The following is a 13,331-nucleotide window of genomic DNA, read 5'->3' on the forward strand; positions in this document are numbered from 1 at the left end:
GAGAATGGACACAGTCGTAGTATCTTTTGAAAGAAGACATTTTGGGTTTTATTTCCCAAGTTTCAGAATTAATATGTGCTGTTAATTTTTAAAGTTAGAGAAGCTGAAGTTTATAGTAATGGAACTATTTTGTGCTGAACATGTTTTTATAATCTGAAAAAAAACTATAATAAAAGTACCAAGAAAACACAGAAATACAATTTTCTCAAAGCCAAAAGCCTAAAGAAGTTATGTTTCAAATTTGAAGATGATCTAACAAATAATGAGGTTCCTGCAAGCTTTTTCTCTATTTTCTAATTTTTTTCTCCTTCAAGATGGACCCCTAATGTCACTACAACGACAAAACGTTGAGTGAGTTACAGAATGGGACCTTTTTAATAAAATTAATAAAAATTTAAATTATATAGTTAAGTTCATTCTATATGAACACCAAGTTAAGTGAACTTAATTACAAAATTTTTGGAGACACCATTACTCAATTCATTCGAGGGAATGAGTAGTCAACTAAATAGGGATTTCAGTGTATAGTCTAAAAGACTTATTTCACATCACATTTATCAAAGCTATGTTACAGTATACTACAGTGTATGGTAATAAGGTACAAGTATACAGTATGGTGCAATATAAAATTAATGTGCACGTAAAAATATATGTAAATCCATATTTATACATGCTACCTATACAAAGCCATGTGTTTAATATGCAAAATCATTATTTTTAATTACTGTATCTACAAAATTATACCTATTTGAACATAATTTCCTTTGCAAATTCCTGTACAACAACTCCACTTAGATATAATTTTAAAATGAACTGATTTAAATTTCAGAACTGATTCAGACTGTTTTGCTATCACGTGTGACCAATTAATTGTAGGCCTACTCAGTAATCACCGGGCATACGGCATGATGTAGCAGTGTAGCTTTTGTCTAATATACGGCACTTCTTAATCAATAAAATTGCTTTGCTACAAAAAGAAAACTTGATTTAAAACTAGAAAATATACCAAATCGCTACTGAGAAATTTATAGTTATGCTAATAGATTCATGCCATCACTGGACTAAATATGTTTTGTTTTTTAGCCAACAATATTTCAACTCTTGTCTTGACCTTGTAGAGCTGTTTAACACAGTAAAGTTTCATATGATATGTGCAATGATCCCAGAAAGGGACTATCCATAAATTACTATTGACATGGAGCAAACTCCACCCATATGAATTACATTGATAACACATAACCAGAAGTTCATCCGCCATTAAAAGTAGTCCCAACACTTAAAACTGAAATAAAACATTTTTTTTTAAATAATTTATATAAGTTCTTTAACAAAAATATGAACTGGAATGACTTGTCCCATAGACTTCCATTTAATAACTGGTTTTACAAACTAAGGGACAAATCAGGGTTTGTAATAGTTTAATAAGATCTTACATATTTAGTAGATGTCACATCGGCTTACTTTTTCAGTAGCCTCATCTCAGGAAAACAACATGTGTAGTGTGTTTACCAACACGCTTTTTGACAACTCTGTCTGGGCTTGTCATATATGATGGATGTAGAACTCATCCCAGACTGAGATCGAACTCTCATGTAAGGACACAGATGGCCCGGAGTTGCATTTCAGGGATTTTACGCCTATGTAAGACTGAAGTAAATCACAGCTCTGCTTTTTACAAGATAAAAGTTAGACTGTTAGAGCTGTTATTGTTGTGCTCGTGTTGCATGTTGTGTTCGTGTTAGCACATTGAGAAATATTCATTAAAATTACATCTTTGACAGTTTAAAGCAGCAAAAATCTGTTTTTGAATGCGTCATTCAATTTTGGCTATATAAAGTACATAGAATTTTCTGAAATACTGAATTATGAAATATTTCAATTCTATTAAGTGTTATATTCCTAAAAACATAGATTTTTTTTCTCTCTCTCTCTCTCAATTTTTATGTTCCCTAAAGTGAAAATTGTAAGTCTGGTTGCTTGGAAATGCAACAGCACACCTCCTTTGCTTGTTATATACCACAAGGTGGTGCTAAATCTATTCATGTGCATGCTGTAGTCCAGCCAAAGGGCACTGGCCTCAGTCCAAAGACAGATCCATGCATACAACACATTGACAAAAATAAAACAACATTTGAAAAGTCACCATGACAAATTCAAGTGATACAGCGTAGATCTAACCTGACAAATATGATTACAGTCAGCCTCTAAACCAGAAATGTAAAAAGAAAAATGTATTTTATGATTGTTAGGACAGAAAGAATAAGTTAAATGTCACTATCATAACTCTAAATGCATGTCATGTGGCAGAAACCTCAAAATATTTAGTATTCTACTTAGCTTTCAAAAAATCTTATAGTCCACGTTGAGTAGTGCGAGCGGGCGCCAGTTTGACCTCTAGCAGCTGTATAGGTCAGATCTCTGGATCGCTGACATTTCTAATGAAAGCTGAGAGCATTTCTAGCCATCAGCGAGGAGGCAAGTGGACAAGGAGTATCGATCTTTAGACATTTAACAATTTACCGTAGCTGCCTTGCTGGCAGAGGTGCAAAGGATGTCCACCTGTCCATTTCCACCTTCAGACTGTAGAACGGCTCAGACAGGAGCAACTTTTGTAACCATGGCTATATCTTCCATAGACGTGATGCAGGTTTGTTGCTTATCAGCAGACAGAAAATATTGTCATTTTATAGCACAGAATATGACAAGTGCACATAGTGTTTTTAAACTTTTGAAGTGTAGTCTATTACATTTTTGTCAAAGAGAAAATTATAATTGTATACTCTGTGGATGCTTTAAATTGATAAAGAATTACAAAAAAGACATTTATAATGTTAAAAATGACTATTTCTATTTAAATAAAAGGTGTAGTTTTCAAATGTTCTTTTCATCTAAGAATCCTCAACTTGCCGCAATGACAACTAAAGATGCAGTCACACATACCTTTGCAGGGCGAAATTCAGCTGGCGAAACAGTCATCTCAATGGTATTTTGACTTCTGGTGGCAAAGAATTTCCCCTTGCAGATTTCGCATGAAGTTTATTACCTGTGAGGAGTCACACGAGATGACACACAAGTCAAAAGTGTTATAGAAGTAACACACAATGATGTGGTTGTTACAGCAATTGCGTTTTTCATTTCACATATTCCTTTCATAAACTATTGGTCAAACTACAGGTACTAGTAGGTACTGTTTATTTAAAACTCGATAGAGTATTAACATTAAAACCTCATCTGTTTGGGAGAACATTTAAATCGCTTTTAGCACCACACAGTGGACATTTCACCTCAGAACTGCCACAATACATATAAGGAACCACATAATGTAATTGCAAAAATATCACCACAGTCAAGAAATTTGTATGAAGCCCTTCAATATTTCCTACCCTAACTTCCTGTTTCAAAAGTAAGTATATCAACACAGGAAAGAAAAATATGCTTGTCAAGAGATTTCATGAGGTCTTTAAGGTTTTACCGCCTCCATGTACAATATCGTCCAAGATGACCAACCTCCATGACCTTCTTTTGGGCTGTAGGCTGTTAACAGAGGTGCTGACTATAAAAATCATCTTCCAAAGTTCTCCACGGCCAAGTTTCCTCACTTTAGCCATATTTTCAAGGTGAATTGGCTGGTCAGTGGGCTGTTTGGAAAAGCATCGCACCTCCTGCCTCTATAGTGTCTACACCCACCAATCAGCACTAAACATCTTGCAGCTCTCCCATAACATTACCCACGTTTTGACTAAGGGCTTTGATACTGTAGAGGTAAACATGTCCTCGTGTGGATGAGAGAAGGATAGAGACAGAGGAATTGACGGGCGGATGAAAGAGAGAGCAAAATAGAGATATTAAATGGAGTGTGAAAGAGACAGTTGCCCAAAATCTTGACCCAAATACAAATTTATTTTCAAATCAAGGATTTTAGCCACATCTTCACATGGTTTTGCCCTGTTTTGGGGGCTTCAGTCTGTTTTCAGGGTGTATATGTAAATTAAACATGTGTATCCATCCTCTTATGAACATGAAACATCTGTTAAGTGGGTGACTGGTGATCTTAATGGCAGTGGAACTGTTTATAATGCTTATATCTTGATATACAGCAGAGTTAAAGGGATAGTTCACCCAAAATTAAAATTCAATCAATTCACACTCTTTTTGTTCTAAACCTTTATGACTTTCACTCATTCATATATATCAGACTTTACAAGTATGCAGTAAGATAACTATATATTGGGATTACCAACAATGAATTCAAGATTTATAACTGTACATTAAGATTTACATCTATATATTCAGACATATAACTATATATTCAGATATACATTTATATATATATATATATATATATATATTTTTTTTTTTTTTCACTCATCCACATAGTAATAAATAAAAGGTATATACAGTGGCAATAAAAAAAGTATGTGAACCCATTTTTCTGGGTTAAAAAATGATGTTGTTCTGCATTAACTGATCATCAAATTTGATCTCATCAACACCAAAGTCACAAGTATAGACACACACAATGTATATAAGCTAACAACACACAAGCAATTACAATATTTTATGTCTTTATTGACCACATCCCATTAAACATTCACAGTGCTGTGGTAAAAGAAAGTGAACCCTTGGATTTAATAACTGGTTGATCCTCCTTTGGCAGCAATAACCTCAACCAAGTGTTTCCAGTAGCTGCAGATTAGACCTGCACACCATTCAGAAGTCAATTTTGACCATTCTTCCTTACAGAACTGCTTCAGCTTGGGTGCATTCTTAGGATGTCTGGTGTGAATGGCTCTCTTGAGCTCATTCCATAGCATCTCTATTGGGCTTTTAGATTAACCTTTTTTGAAGCATTCTGTTGTGTATTTATTACAATGTTTAGGGTCATTGTCCTGCTGCATCACCCAACTTTTACTGAGTTTAAGCAGGTGCACAGCCACCCTTACATTAACCTGATAAACTTGGGAGTTCATTTGTCCCTCGATGATGGCAAGATTTCCAGGCCCTGAGGCAGCAAAGCAGCCCTAAATCATGATGCTCCCTGCACCGTTCTTCTATGTTGGTATGTGGTGCCCTTTTTACGCCATACGTAGTGCTGTGTGTTCTGCCCAAACAATTCAACCTTAGGTAGGGCTGGGAATCGAGTTCGATACATTTTAGGCACCGACCGAATTGCCTTTAAACAATACAGTATCAAAAACTTTTTTGTCATTCGGTACCAAATTTCGACACCTAAAGGGTTAATCTCGTCAACGTCAGTGATAAGCATGTAGCATGCTAGATGTGCCCAAATCTTACAGTGCCGGTGATTAGCAGTGTTTAGGCATCAAGGAAAAACTCTAGTTTACGCTGGTTACGCCCAGAGATGCGGCTCACACGTGAGGCTGTGGTGTGTATGCGTCTCAACCCTTATAGATGTTAAAGATGTGGAAAAGTTCAAAAGTGTGGTTACACTTCACCAGGCTCGATGCTAACAACGCGCAATGCAATATTTGCGACAAGATAATTGCTGCCAAGACTGGCAACACATCAATTCTGATCAAGCACTTGACAGTGCACGGAATAAACTTAAGAGCAGAAAGTTGTTCCATCTTTGACTGCATGAAGACCAAGCCGGTGCGGTCATCCTCTAAGTGCAGCGGCGCTATGACTGGGACACCGACAGTTAAGGTTAACATTTAGCAAAAAAAACAACAAACAAAATCAGCTAACTTGTAGTGGTACATGCTTACATTTACATTTATGCATTTGGCAGACGCGTTTTCCAAAGTGACGTACAGTGCACTTATTACAGGGACAATCCCAATCCCTGATTAACAGTTATGTGCTTTAGCCCACTATGCCCCCACCATTCCATGTTAAATTAACATTTCTGTGTGCGGTGACATAGTCCTATAGACTGGGACCTACGTAATGTTAGATATTGTTTGGCTGTATGGCTATAGATAGCTAGCTAAATTGATGCTAAAAATGCTTTAAGGTTGACAGTAACGGATCAAGTTTAACTCACATTAAACTAGTTAACTCACATTAAACAGTTATCTTATCACTTATCTCCATGGGTACACGGAATTCCCCAGGTGGATAGGGTGGTTGCGATCCACCTGTGTCCTGACAACGCCGCCACCTGGCGGGACCACCCGGTACCCCCTCCAGAGCCTGCAGGATGACGTCATCATTGACCTCCAAAGCCTATAGAGCCACCGGACAGGCCGCCTCTGCCCTGCATGCCATGGCTCTCCTGCAGGTCCATCAAGCCAAGGCACTTAAAGATCTGCACCTGGGAAGTCCCTCTGGGAACGGAGATTACAACAGTAACCATGATGTTTTTCAATATAAATTCAGTACCTCCATTTGCAATGCTGCAATGTCTGCATTGCTGAAGTTATTATTATAAGGATTTCTATTCAAACCACATTATTATGATATTGACTGCACGACTTCATGATAATCATGATGATTATCCTCTTATTCTTATCCTTCCTTTCCTTTATCTACTATTCTTCTCACTTACAGACATGCATCTACACATACAGTACACTCTCTCAATGAAATTCAAATTCACATCTGTCACATCAAAGCATGCATCTCTCAATTACATGAATACATGCACATATACACTGTAAACATTAAACTATAATGTTCACAACTGCATGATGCATACAATTTCCAAGACATGTGATTATCAACTGATGGAAATCTTCTGGCATCTTTTGTTCTCCGTCATCTCTTATACTGGATTTATTGAAAGTTTGACCTTGGTTTTAGATATAAAATCCCATAATCTCACATAATCCAGAGAGATCAGAGCAAAGGAAGAAAGATAATCCTGTATAATGGTCGCTGATCTTCACAATGTTCTACACTATGACATCAAACATAAGGCAAATAGACTAAACATCACACGCTAAATGCTCTCTGCTCATGCTTAGCATTAGCAACTAAATGGAAAGTGTGTTTTAGGAGAGAAATGTTCACGCAATGAAACCATCAAGTCTAACACACCAAGAATGCAGAGAATTAGATGCTTTCTTCGTAAAACTATTTTATGACAGATTAACCTTGATCCAGGATACTTTTGAGATTATCCGTACTATGACCAATGCATATGATGGATTTGTGTATCTCATCTGGCTTTATATCTAGTTTCAAATCTGACCAGCAGATAAAGCTGAAAGACTTTGGTGACATATTGTGTTATCCTGAGTTGAACTTGTTAGGTGGCTCTAGGTTTCATGAGCTTCATGTTTGAACTCTTCAGGAACTCCATCCCTCTACTCTACAACACATTGAGCACCACAGCTCAACAAAGGAGTTCATGCTCTAACAACAGTTCCAAAATGATTTGGTCTCAAATATGTTAGACTTCTGAATATTTCGTATGAATTGAATGGTTGTTGAATAATGTGCAAATACAGTTCATTTTTAGCTCACTGTACACACCTCAAAGTTAATTAACATGTTTAAAGATAAAAAATATATAATTAAAAAAAGCTCTTTTCCACACTGCTCTCATCTAATTCATTTGTTAATGAGTAACAAAGAGGGCGCCATTAATTCTGCATATGTGAGACTCCCCGCCCAACCCTGTTAATTAAACCGAACTTTGCTGAATTAATAAATTGATTTATTGAAAATTGGGTTTTTCATTCTGTACACGGGGGATTTAAATCTCGATTGGCTGTGGAAAAAATCCATAAAATTAGTTAAAGTTGAATTAGGGACCTCTTTTTCTGAGTTTTTCAATTGATGGGGTTGGATAATAATCAGTATGCATTAATATTAAGTATATAATTTGAGGTCCATATCAACTTGACTTTCAGCTCTTGAGTTTTGTGGGTTTTCTTGGCACAAGTTTGCACATGAATAGTAGTGTTTGCTAAGGCAAGCATCACTATTACTATTAGAGTTTGTGATTTCAACAAACCCCTAAATGTAAGTATTACACTGATGTGTAACTCGCCATGCGCCATCTGTGCTACAGACATGAATGATACTTCAAAATTTGAAGTGTAAATTGTGCAGCTTGTTGAGGAGAGTAGTGTTATTACTTTTCTAAATAATTGTACTTACGATCTTTGCCTAGCGGGACGATATAGAGTTGAAGGACCATATCTAGTGACCAAAATATCATAGAGACTTGGGGGTGGGAACCAATAGAGCACAAAAGTGCCTGCCCACATTTTCAGCCATATTGGTTTCAAAGTATTTTTCCAATTTATTCTTTTTTTCCATTGTATGGAAGCAAATAAGAGACATAACTATTTGAAATTTAACAGCCACTGAATACTTCGTTTTGAAATATTTTATTGTGAAAAACATTTATCTGAATTTAATTGCTCTGAATTCACCCCTTTGAAATTATTTTACTTTGGAAACCATGTATCTGAAATTATTTGATTCGAATTTACCTGGAAATTCTTGATTTCCATTTTAAAAACCTGAATTTCGATCAATATTTTTCAATACTCACAAATTCAGATACAAAAAAAATTAATAAATCAACTTACAGAATTTCAGATAAAATAGATTCAGATCTCAAATTCGACTGCTCAAAATCAGATCTCAAATTCGACTGCTCAAAATCAGATCGAAAAATTTGACTGCTCAAATTCAGATCTCAAATTCGACTGCTCAAATTCAGATCTCAAATTCGACTGCTCAAATTCAGATCGAAAAATTCAAGTTAACATCCAGGCTGCCCAGGAGCCGACGTCGGGCCTATCAGAGCACGACGACCTGTCTGTCGTGATCCAAGAAGTCGATCGGGCACCACGGATATTAAACTGTAAAGATGACTTGTAGAGAAAACGAAGGCGCTCCGGTAAGTTTGCTGTTTATGTACTATGTATGTACTCTCAGGGTTCGACAGGACAGAAATATGTTGTTGCTAATTATTTTTGGAACACATAGCTACGGTTTGTGTGACTCGTCGACTCTCTATGTTGGTAAGTCAGCTAGGCAACACGTTATAACGTTAACAGTTAGCTAGCAAGATAACTTTAGAGCTCAACGGTGGCCGCCCACTTTTTAGCTGAAAGATAACTACATTAACGTTTATAAATTGGTTTAAGCCTGGAACGAAGCCAACAGCTCCGAGATTAATCTTGACAATACAACATTTGATTTGGCGCCAAATATATATATATATATATATATATATATATTAAAACGACAAAAAAAAATTCAATGGTAGAAGCTCACATACAGACTGGAAGCCATCAATGTAGATGGATACGGTTAAAAGAGTCAACACATACAGCATAACGTAACGTTACAGCGGGGTATTTGTGTGATATAGCCTAAACGGCTGTCTGCAGATTACCTATACATTACTGACCATACCTGTAGGCTGGTCAATGATCCCAAACGCTTTTCAGAGTAGGATAAAGTTACATCACGCCAGACTTGGAGTGAATATAGCTTTAGGGAATCGGTTGGATAAGTCATAGTAATGAATAAGCTAAAGTTGGGGATTCATCCGTTGTGTGAGTTTTCAGTGATTTACTACGAGCCTACTACTAAGTTAATATACTCTTACCATAGTTCTAAGATAATAACCATTGCTTTAAACATATTGCTGAATATTGAGCCCTGCAACTGCATGTAAATTATTGGGAGCATGTTAGGGTTTGAAATGTAATTACTGTAGCCTATGTTCATTAATGCAGCTGATTTTTCTGACCTCCATTTTTTTGTTTCTAAGGAACTGCTGCTTGACCACATTTTTGAACGACTCCACTCTCGTTTAGAGCATATTCTTGGACAATTGCCTCTGGATTTGGACTACTTAGAGTTCATTAGCACACAAGAATTTGTGTTTTTAAATGCCATATCCAGTCATGTAGCTGTTTCACAGCCTATTTTAGATGCCTTGACAGAGCTACATAGCCTTGTAAATGTAGAAAAGAAAAAGGAAACAACACTATAAAACTGTGCAATTTGAGCAAGGACCAGTTGGACTGACCGAGAATGGTCCTATCTTTGGAGTACATTTCCAGCCTTTTGGACCTTAATCTGTCCATCCCATGCATAGCTGCGCTTTTGGGGGTGTCGAAGCGAACAGTCCATCGGCGCATGGCTGAGTCTGATCTTTCAGTTAGGGCACTGTACAGCACACTGACAGATGAAGAATTGGACCAGTGTGTGATAGACATAAAATCCAGACAGCCTCATTCTGGATATCGAATGGTGAAAGGACTTCTTCAAGCTCAAGGACTACGGGTGCAGTATGAGCGGGTCAGAGCTTCCATGCACAGCGTTGACACCATCAGAGTCATATCCCGAATAACCAACTTAGGTTGCATTGTTCGAAGAACCTACTCCGTTCGAGCCCCCAGTCCTTGATGCACATTGATACAAATCATAAACTAATCCGGTAAATTTTTAAAGTCCTTTTATTGACAAAGGACAGATTTATTAAAAACAGTAAGATAATATTGTAATGAAATAATTATACTTTTGTATAGGCCTATTCATCACCATCTTTATTTAATAGTGCTGCTTTCATGCTACTGCACAGATATTCTCCATCAAACATAACTGTTTTGTTCACAATCACTTTTGACATACTAAATTACTTTTTGATTGCTTCTAAAAATGACAGTAATAATCTAGGGTTTTAGAAATTGCTGTATTTCATTTTGCAATTGTTAATTTTTTTAACTTGTTCACAAGTATAAGTTCACAATTCAGATGCTTTTTCTAAAGCTTACCTGTGAAAAAGCAAACAAATAACATTTTCTCTAAATTATATGTATCTTTTTTGTATGTGTGTTTTCCTACAGCTACAACATTGTCATCTTTGGTGGCATAGATGGCTTTTCACGGAAGGTAAGCACAGTTTTCAGTGATAAATACACCGTACACGTTTGTCATTCTTATATACATTTTTGTTTCATCCAAGTAGTAAAACTGCATTGTACTGCAGATTATGTATCTTGGTGCAGCTTCCAACAACCTTGCGGCAACATCCCTGGCATTCTTCCAAGAATCTGTGGAGAAGTTTGGTTTCCCTCTTAGGTAAGTATTTTACTTAGGAATGTTTAAGTTTTACAGTGACTACGTTTACAAGCAGCCAATAACCCGTTCAAAACCGGAATATTAGCAGTAACCCAGTCGCGCACAGCCATGTAAACACCGGCAAAAACCCGAATATGATCCCTGGGTTACCCCTTTTCTTACCCGAATATTTGGTCATGTAAACGCATATCGGCATATCCCCATCAAGAGGAACATTGATTTGTGTTCTGTGCATGTTCTATTCGCAAGGAATCTTGGTCTTTTGAGTAGAGGAACTTCTTGTATGCACGGCCTTAACCCGAATATTGACAGCTTTAAACGTAGTCAGTCATGTGTAAGGTATGGCGGAGGATCAGTGCCTTAACAGATTCCCGAACAAACAAGAACTTACTGTTAAAAACCCCCTTAATTACTGAAATAGCGCCAACCAGCCTCCACAAGCACAATAAATGTATTGACAAAGAGACAATGAACTATTGACAGAGAACCGCATGTGACATCCGCATGCTCACCACGTGCTTATCATGTGGACAGGAAGGGGGAAACTTTGAACGTAAAAATGTGTGTGTGTGTGTGTTTTCCAGTTAAACACAGAACTGCATATTGCTAATGAAATACGTGTAATCCCTGTATGTTGTGTATTTCTGAGGTATATCAAACTCGTTAGAACTGTTTCAGTGTGTGTTTTAAACTCTGAGGCCTCATATTTAATAGCCTCAGTGTATATTCCCTTTCTAAGTGTACTAAATATACTTTTCTTGGTATCAAATTAAACCTTACGATTTGGCCTAGCTAAATTCGAATATAAGATCTTCGTAGAATGATATTACGTTATGTTTTGCCATCTTTTGAGTCATTCAGCCCAAAATCTCTTACCGTCATAAACCCAGCCAGAAACATGCAAATAAGCCGTGACGGAACAAAGGAATCATTCTCCTGCCCAGAGTAATGGACCTCCAAAGGAATGTTCAGAGAAGTGCTGACCCTCCCTTCATTCTCTTACTGAGAAAGAGAAATGAACCCTGTTAATCCTATATATATATATTCTATATATCCATGTGATAAATATTGACATATATCTAGTGTGCCATCTCACATTTTCCCTTAAATGTGCTTGATCTATGTTTTCTTGCAAACTAATGGGTTAATGTTTCAGACTTTGCATACTATGGTTAACCAAAATCATATGTGTGGCATATTTGGTCTCTATAACTTGGTATTTTGAAGATCGAAATGACTGTGTACATGATATGTCGATAACAACAACATATTAGTATTAAAAGTATATTTCCTATTTTCTTTCTTGCACATGCAATGGGCAATTTTACAACAAAGAGCAATAAACCAAATTCCCGCCTGGAATCCAAACCCTTCTCATTGGTCGAGCCAATGAGAGGTGGGACCTGTTTCCCGAGGGTATAAAATTGCTGCGCCCACTTCCTCTCATCTCTCTTATCTTACCAACAGCTCTTATCTTACCAACTCTTATCCTCTTCGCTGCTCTTAGCCTCTCTTGCTCTCTGAGCCTTGTGCTCTCTCACTCTCTCGCTGAATGATGCCAAACTAAAGGCCCCAAGGACTCCCAAGCGTGCGCCAGGCTACCTACGGCCTTGTCTTACCATTCACCAAAGATATCAAGACAACATCAAAGATCAACTGGAGCCTCAACAAATTGCATCAGGACAGTTTAATTCAAATGGGACATGCAAGTATCAAACTTAGTCTCATTATTTGATACATTAAGTATCCTCACCCCTTTCTAAAAAGGGCGTGTCAGAACTAATTTGATGGTTTGCTCAGGCTGTTGATCTGCTGAACTTCAAACAATGCTATAACTTCTATAACTTCCTGTATTCTGCTTCAGCCCTCTTTCCCTTGGTAAACTGTATGAATGTATGTATATGTATGTTAGATTGGTTTAAATGTTTAGTCTAGTTAATAAAGTCTTGTTCATGTCACATGTAAAGTTGTCTGTGTCTCAAGCTCATATCTAAAGTCACTAATCATAGATTTTGACTACTTGCTCTTAATACTTAGTAAGAAAGACATTTCCCTTGCCCCGAAATGTACATTTCTATTAATTAATTAATTAATTAATAACCAAAATTGAGTGTTCACGGGATGAACCGAGTATTTGGTTGTAATGTTAATGTAGCTACATCAAGTTAACCCGATTAACTGATCCAAATATTCATAATTGATTATAACAAGTTATGATTGATTATTAATATTTCATAGATCTGATTCGCTTCCTAATGGTGGAAGAATATAGAGCTGATTCGCTACACATGCCAGAATAGTTTTAAACCTCT

This window comes from Xyrauchen texanus, chromosome 26 (genome assembly GCF_025860055.1).
Source record: "Xyrauchen texanus isolate HMW12.3.18 chromosome 26, RBS_HiC_50CHRs, whole genome shotgun sequence".
In the NCBI taxonomy this organism is placed as follows: domain Eukaryota; kingdom Metazoa; phylum Chordata; class Actinopteri; order Cypriniformes; family Catostomidae; genus Xyrauchen; species Xyrauchen texanus.